The sequence below is a fragment of the Labrus bergylta genome, chromosome 24 (assembly GCF_963930695.1).
Source record: "Labrus bergylta chromosome 24, fLabBer1.1, whole genome shotgun sequence".
Lineage (NCBI taxonomy): Eukaryota > Metazoa > Chordata > Actinopteri > Labriformes > Labridae > Labrus > Labrus bergylta.
In genome coordinates, this window is record NC_089218.1 from 7,072,073 (window position 1) to 7,081,233 (window position 9,161).

The following is a 9,161-nucleotide window of genomic DNA, read 5'->3' on the forward strand; positions in this document are numbered from 1 at the left end:
TTTTTTGGGTATGAGCTTGACATTTAACATCCCAAAGTGAAAGGCCTACACATACTTGTTCTTGACCTTTGTATACCTTTATCCAGTCAGTGTGTTATCATTGTTTTAGTTGTGAAAGTCTAATTTTAACAACCTCAGAGCAGACGAACCGCGCTGGGAACCAATGTTCTAAGCTAGGTGCCACAATAAATGCTTAAGATTCAACTAAATATTGAACCCACAAGGCGAGCTATTTTTTAAGACATTTCTGCTACCATCCATTCTGCTGAAAAAGTATAACCCCTAAGGTCACACCAATCTCATCGGCTGCTCAGAGCAAATCAAGTCAAAGCGTCTGGATGTGTAGGCATGTGTGGAATCTATTATATCCCGCTCCGAGGAGCCTTGAATGATTGTTGGTGTAAACGCTGCGATGCACCGCTTCCCCATCTTCAATAGAGTCGCTCAGAACCAACCAGAATTCAGCATCTTCTACCCTTTACCTCTGCACACAACACAAAACGTATTCATACGCTCACACAAGGCAAGCAAACACACATACAGCGGCAGCAGAAAATGAGGGTCAAGGGCAGGTGGGACTTCAGAGAGACATTGTTGATGGCCTCTCCAAAACAAGCGCAGACACTCGGGCGAGAGAGAGAGAGAGAGAGAGAGCGGTAAATGAAAGAAAGCTATCAGTACAAGCAGCTGTATTGGTTGTGACAAGGTAGTGATGGGATAGAGAGGCTCCACCGTCATAGAAAAAGCCCCGCCATCAGCACTTCTGCGCCTGCAGGTAATGGGCAAATAACACAGATTCACTTCCTCGCTGATGCACTCACTGCGACGACTTTGATTCCCGGGAGAGTGCTTTCCTTTGTCGCATCACAACGCAACAAGGGTTTGCTGGGAGAAGCAGTCCCATTCGGTCACACCTAGCAGATAAACTTCCGCTTTTGTCTACCTCGCCGTTTGTCGCTTTTGCATGTTTTTTTTTTCTTCCGTTGAGCACTCAAAATGGAAATAAAACTTGTAATTTCAGGTTCAGCTTTTTCCTCCCCTCGAACACAAAACCAGCCATGATATAAAACAACGCGGATTCATTTCCCCCCCCCCCCTCCGCCCCGACAGATGGAGGTGAAGCACCCTTTTTTTCCAACTTGCAGCAAACCAGCAAACGCGCTTCACTCAATTACCCAGTGGCATTCTGGTGACCTTGCACGCGGTAGTAACGACCCTGCCATCCCGCTGAGCTCTTCCTTTTTACATTTTCCTCCCTTTTTTCCAGGGGGATGGCTAGTCCTCCATCACAACACGAGCTGATTGATGCCTTAGACGCCTGACCTCATGTCGGACGAGGATGACAGCAAATCCATCCTCAAGTCTCTATTACAGCGACATTTTCTTGAATCGATTAAATCCAAAAGCGGATGGGATTTTTTTTTCTTCCTGTTAAATATTTACAAACCCACACAAAGATCTTTTTTTTTTTTTTTTTGCTCTCACTGTGAATCGAAGAAAACCTGTCAAATACCAGGTTTGAATCCAGCCTGTGGCTCCTTTCCTACATGTCATTCCCCACTCTTTCTCTCTCTCTGATTTCTGACTCTATCCACTGTCCTATCTTTACAATAAAGGCACAAAAGCCCCCCAAAAAAAGTCATACATCAACAGAAACGTCCAAACAGATGCTCAATGTGTTTCCATGCAAGTCCAAGAAACCAGATTTGATCCTTTGTCACGGTCAAACTGAAAGCACAAAGATAGGATGCACATCAGTTCAGTGCATGCATTACGCTCATTATCATATATTGCCGCCGACTGAGTATCACCACATAAAAGGCGTCCTTGCTTTGCTTTAATATTCTCTTATCATTCAGAAAACACTGCTTGAGAGGAGAAGCAATGACAACAGAAGAAGTCAAACATCATGCCTTGACGAGCTCGGAGTGTAATAAGATGAGCTACCATGCTAAATAAATCACATTTTGCATTTCATTGTTTTCTCATTATATCAATGTATGTTGCTCTGTTTGAGATGAAGCAGCGTCCCACTTGAAAAGGAAAGGGACTTGACCTTTCATATTGTCCTTGATTATGACAAAATGTGTCCTTGTCGACGGTGCTGGTGGAGGAGAAGAATCAGTGGGAAGTCATGGTAGCATGCGTGCGATGAGCTCAAAGGATCTGTGATCTGAAGCTGCAACAAACAACAGCTGTTTTTTTTTTACACCCTCACATTCTGCATCAGGGGTAAAAAATGAGAGGGCTGCTTATGTAACAGCTAACAGGATTCACTGACGTTTCTAGGTGCAGGATCAGACACTTTTGCAGGCGTAGCACTGGAAATGATTTAAAAACAAATTCATAATTGGTTGAACTTGTTGGACTTTTTTGACAGTCAGTGTCACGCTCCACCACCTGTGCTTAATTAGGATGAACGTTAGACATAAAGAGGGCATTCAAAGTCATTAAAGGCACATAATCCACCTTCATCTGCATCATATGGACGTTATTATTTATCTAAGTTGGATAAAAATGCAGCTCATAGCTTAATAAATACATATATATTTATATAAATGTCATATAAACATACAGGGCATTTCAGTTTTATGATGAATAAATTATTTATACTCATTCCTTGCAAAATAGCCACTTATCATCTTTATCAGTGTATTTAGCAAAACCTTCACTTTCTTATCATTTCCCAATTTGCTTCTAGAAAATATTTCTACCTTCTATTACAGGGGGAAAAAAAAAAAGTTGTACGATTTTGTTTTTAAAGAACCAGGAAATGATCAGAGGTGGTTTCCCTCATTTGAAGGCCTAACTGATGTTAACATTACCGTTCATGTTAACAGGTGTTATCAAGAAAACAACATAAAAACATCAGCTTTTTATTATGCAAGTAGATTTGAGATCTGAAGTGTTTCTCAAAATGGGGGTCCCGCACCCCTGGGGGGGGGGGTCGCCAGAGAGGCCTAGAGGGGTCACGGAAACTGGAAGAAAAATAAAAATCAACTTCTACTTCCATTATTATTATACTTAACATATTGATATTATGTCTGTTTGGATGTTATTTGACCACGGCATGTCAAAATGTTTATTTTTCTATGACATTCTTTCAATAGTGTCAAAACTACATATTGAATTCAATGAATGTTTAACGAGGGAGAAATATGTTACTGTAAAAAGACTGTTTACAAAAATGTACATTGAACAAAGTGGATTTATTTTTGACATTTGCAATCATAACGTAAAAGTATTACATTTGCTGGAGGGGTCCCAACCAGAGGTCGATGCTATATCAGGGTCCTTGGCATGGCAAAGTTCGGGGAACAGCTGTCTGAAGAGGCTGTGATGAATCAGAAAAAATCTCATAATTACACACGTCTGGAATGAAGATCTACAAATAATCAACTCTATTTAGATATATCAAAGCTGCCTTCACTGGAGCAGCGCTCTGGAAGTACCTTCATGTAGGTCAAGGAGCACTTCACAATAAAAGCGCCCGGGGTAGAGACAGGCATTATGGCTCTTTATTCAATAAGCTCTCTAGGCGGTTCATGCTCTTGCTCAGGTTGTGATGCATCTTAACATGTAAGAACAGGGTTTGTGCGTTACCAAAAAAACAGTTTAATGGAAGTTAAAGGTTTCGATAATTGATTTACAAATGAACATTTATGTTAAAAAATGTGTGCCCAGCTCTGGAGATCATGTAGGGGCTCTGATTAAAGACTCAGTAAGAACATTTGGGATGTAAGCTCATTAATTCTTCTTGGCAAAGAATGAGTGGGAGCGGAATGATACCCCTGTTATAGCAGTCAGAGACACTCAATTAGCTTAGCTTAGCATCAAGGCTAGAAATAATTTTGAGTTGAGTACCCCAACGCTTTTATTTCCATCGACGTCGCAAGGGAAATATTTCAGAGCCTGCAGCATTTACGTCACTTTTGCACAACGCAAGGAGTCAGAGACTTGCTGTCCATATTTATATACGTTTCAATGCTCAGGACGCAGATAAATACAAAGTATAAGGCTTATACCATGGTCTGCGTGAATACTCGATTCTAATTGGCTGAAGGGTGTCACATGGGTTTCCATTAACTTTTGATATTTGGACACTTAAGCCTGGCTCACACTGTGCCATTTTCCCGTGATTGTTTAAAAGTCGGGGTGCCATGTCAGCTCACACTGTACGAGTGAAATCAGGACGGAGCGTTGACAGTTGTTAATAAAGTTTCATTTGAAAACGCCAACGGACGGCGGTTGGTGAAAGACAAGGAAGTGGAAGTTATTGTAGGACACAGGGAAGTTGATACAATCGTAGATATATGGATACAAGTTTCAGAAAAGTGCTGCACTGATGATCTGTAGGCCTAGCTAAAAAGCAAAAACAAGAAATCGCAGGGTTGCGTCCTGACACTGGTTGCCATGACTACAGTTCTGCGATTGTCGGGAAGGAGGAATCGGAGCTCAAAATCGGCCCGATGATCCCACAGTGTGAGCCGGGCTTTAGGGAAGTAGTTCCGGTTGAACTGTTTTACTGTTCCAAATGAATGCGCTGCATATAAGATGAGTAACCATAGCAACATAACGCTAACCTTAGCCTATATCTTTTCTGGCCTGTAAAACTCTGCCGGCGTCAGAATCAGCTGGTCATGAACTGAAAAAAAAAGTGAAGCTCTTATCCCATATATAAATACAAGGCGTCAACAGAACAGCTACATTTCAGATGTAGATCATCATGGGGGCGGCAGTAGCTCAGTCTGTAGGGTCTTGGGTTGGGAACCGGAGGTGCCCTTGAGCAAGGCATCGACCCCCCTAACTTCTCTGGTGCGCTCCCACTCTGACATCTCTCCACCAATGCTCTGCACCTATGTGTGTGAGCAGCATGTCCCTATAAATAACAGAGTGTAAACCTGAATTTCCCCTCAGGGATTAATAAAGGATATCAAAAAAAAAAGAATCTAAATGTCAGCAGTGTCTCACTAAATGAGTTCTTCAGTCAGAGCCCACGACTGCTGTTTAATGCACTTCATCACGACAAATAGCTGCAAGCTGTGGCGCCATTACACCACAAGCCCTCGATGAGTGATGACAGTCATCAAAGTGCAGCGACGATTAAAACACACGGGACACAAACCTGACTGTCATGCATGCAGTCACATCTCTGTCGCTGTCTAATGAAGCACGGTGGATTTGCTCCGTATTTAATCTGTCAGCTGGTCGTGTGTCACTACAGGAACTGGACTCTTGATACAGTGGCTTTGTGTTGAGCTGCACTGACACCCTGAGGCGTCTGCGTCAACCTCGTACAAGACGATGAAGTCATTCTTAGGATAGAAGGCACGTTTCTTGCATGGCATCTTAACTTGCAGAACACGTCATTTGGAATAATCAACAAACTAATAAGAATTTAATTTATCACAAAGATTAAACAATGTTTTTAACCGGCGCCACATGCAACAACTCTGCTCCAAAACTGATGAATCAAACTCATTTTAAACTCACTCAATAAACGGCGTTATCGGCTTTTTACAGAGTCTGCCAGGGGGGGGGATGTGGCAGCGTTCATTTAATCCGTGACTCCCTGCAACACTTCCCCTCAAAGAGATAGGAAAACAAAGGAGGCGGAGAGAAAGGAAAACACAACTCTGATTTCATTGAACCAGAGGGGAAATAAGAAAGCAACTAATGCAGAACACAAATTCAACATTTTCTCAAAAATTGAAAATGTTGGGGTGCTGGTGGCGCAGTGGTTAGCGTGCCCGCCCCATGTATGGAGGCTGTAGCTCTCCAAGCAGGCGGCCCAGGTTCAAATCCTGCATCCTGCATGTCTTTCCCTACTCTCTCTCTCCCTGATTTCCGACTCTTATCCACTGTCCTATCTTTCATTAAAGGCAAAAAAAATCTGTGAAAATCTTTTTTTTTTGAAGATGTTGTAATTCAAAAGCGTATTACGATTTTGTTTGCGTGACAGCTGCATTCAAAATGATCCATACTGTATGTAAAAGTGCATTTTCATCAATATCCCATCAATGCTGATCATTGCTTAACCATTTCTTGACATTTTGAAGACTGTAAACACACATTTTCTTTGTTGATTGAAAGCCACAGCAGCATGAAGAAGCAGCTGCCTAATCTATATATTTTCTCGACTGGAAGTGAACATTATCATACAATCAATGACACATAAGAGGTTTTTTAAGGTGCCAAAGTGGGAGCTTCAATCTAATAAAGATATGACAGCTGGACTGTTATTGATGGGAAGTGAAATATGATGAGGGAAATAGAAAAAATGTATTTCCCCACAAACCAAAATTTAAATAATTTTCTTTAGAATCCAAAAAGATTTAACAGTAACATTATTTTGGATGAAATATTGGTTGTATTTCAAAGACATCCCTTCTCTGCAGCATCCGCTGAGTGTGACAGGATGTGACAGCAGGCCGTGGAGACGGCTGTGCTCTGCAGTGACACTCTGTCCGCTCGCATCAGCGGCGTCGTTCCCCACAGCGTGCCTGTCACTGTTCTGCCTTTAACCACCTGCTCAGGGGGGAAATAAAGCAGCCATGGCAACACCTGCCCACATCTGGTGCCTCTGCAGCCACCGAGTCATTGTTTTTATGGGTCACAAAATGATGGCTGGTCATTTTTCTGATGGCTGGGTAAAACACGCTTGCAGGCTGGTAGAGCTGAGCGAGCGAGAAGTCGGTTTTTGGTACACGTGCAGTTACAGAAAAAACATTTCTAGCAAAGGAAGATGACTCAGTGTATGTTGTACATTCTCTTAACTAGACATTTTAAAGGCAAAATATGTGATTTCTTGATCCAGCAGATGCTGCCCTTGAGCACCAGCATGAAACCAAAACAACTCGCACTGCATTGTTGTGTTAGCATGCTAATGCTAGCGATCTTTATTATGCTGGTATCTTCACACTGCATGTAAATTTACCTGAAATGAGCGTGATCTAGAAACACAGTTAAGCAGTGAGTACAGTATGTTATTCTTCTTTTCTCTAGTCCCTCAATTAAACAACTTTTATGCAAAGTGAGGTGCCGGCCGGCTATCCCGGCGATGTAAACAAACTGAAGATAGGACTCGGAAAGCATCACAGACAGTGGGACTCGGGTGTTACACTCATTGTAGACAGTCATGACTCACAGAGTTATTTTCAGAGGATATACCAACCAACCAAAATGCTCAATGCTCCTGGTACTTATTTGCTGAAAGTGGTTGTAAAAGTGTCTTTGGAACCCGATGAAGACAACCTCATGCTAAGCTAACCCCAACATATTGGGTGTAGCTTAATGTTCTGGAACTGGGGAGAGGGGTTATGTGGGACCAGGTCTTTTAGAGTCAGCCTCAAGTGGACACTCGAGGAACTGCACTTAAGCATTGGCTTAATTTTTCAACAACAGAGGTTTGCAGCTCATTTGAAACCATTTACAATATTTGCATAGCTGCTGTTAGCAACGGAGAAATGTAGCGAATCATGGAAATGTTATAACATTATTGCTTCATGACCGATCTGTTACTAGAAAGGCATGTAGCCTAGCTGGGATATCTTGCCATATTTTAAGGTTAAACAACATTCGTGAGAGACCTAGCTAACCGCCTAAGTTATAGCATTAGCATTTAACCTTTCCAGGAAAATAGGCCTTTCCGATTGTATTGTGTAAAAGTCAGTGGTTAAATGCTAACATTTACGGTTGTCTAAGGATAGCTAATGAGTTAGCAACACAAATTGTATCGTGAAAATACCCTCGATTCATCCATAACCACTTTTCTTCAGCTAAGACTCACAATGCAAATACTCATTTTCAGGAGTTGTCTCCTTGTGTGATATTCATCATAACAGCTTTGAAAATGATTGCGCTTGTTGTTGTTGGTTGTGTGTTTTCATCATATTCTCAGGTGTACCTGTTATCTTAATTCTTTACTGTGACGCTTTTTTTTTTGCTCTACATCTGATTTGAAACGAGTTAAATCTCAAACATCTGGGACAATAAATCTCTATCGCTAAACTCTTGTGTGTGTTGCCTGATAAGCCTTTTTGTTTATGTGCGGGGACCGCAGTGCGTGATGATGATTAAATTCCCGCACTTATCTTTATAATCGTCTCAGCGGGGGGTGGGGGGGGGGTCTGCATTACTCAGAAGATTAAATTCATACAAAGGCAAAGTGATCTAACTGCAGAGAGAATCAGACGTGAACTGGGACTTTGAGTGTTGAATCTATCCGCTCGGATTTATCTGCATTCTCTCATGTTCAACCAATTGAGAAATAACAGAAGACGACAAAACAGCAACAACATATGTGTATAAACTGTACAGCAACATTCAAAGATGTAAATTAGATTCCACTTGCCGGATAGCGTTTTTTTGTGTTTGTCCCAGTTGACTTATAAACTACCTGTGCAGAAGCGTGTCTTGATTTGTTTTGAGTACAAGAATATCTCCCAGCCGGTCTATGAAGTTAATAAAAGTGTTTACAGAAGGGATTTCCGTATTCAGCACACAGAGAGTAAGCAGTACAAACTTGAGTTGCTGGAATGAAAGCTTCAGTTGAATGAAAACAAAGTGTTGAGACAAACTAGGTTCCATTAAAGGCAAAAAATATGCAACACTTTGAATATCAATATTGCAGATATTAAATATATCTTAGCTTAATACACTGGCGTCTCAGGATGTTTGAGGGGCAGGGGCCAAAATAGTAAAAGGGGCACCTGCTCTATGTGGTGGGGCACCAGTGCAGAAAAAGAGTACGCTACCACTTTTTGTCCACTGGAAGGGAACCCCATGTTTTATCTACCACAGGGGCATTCAAGAGGGCAGATTCACTGCTTTCCCCCCCTGAACATTAGGGCGCCAGTGACTAAATATATCATTAAGTAATGACTTTCCCCAAAAAAAGAGGGAAGTCAAATTCTCTCTGGGTTTGTTGTTGTCAGCCTGGAGTTCATAGTGACAGATAGTGCTTCCTTCAGCTTGTTTCTGCAACACTAAGAGGAAGAAAAAAAATGTCTCAAACGACATTTAACCCATGTCCAACTGTTAGCTCTGCCACCACATGGGGGAAGAAAGAGTAATGCTACAGAGCATCTAGTAGACTGAAAGTCACATATTATACCTTTAATATCTGGTGATTTCTCGTTGAGTGTATCACATTTAGACTT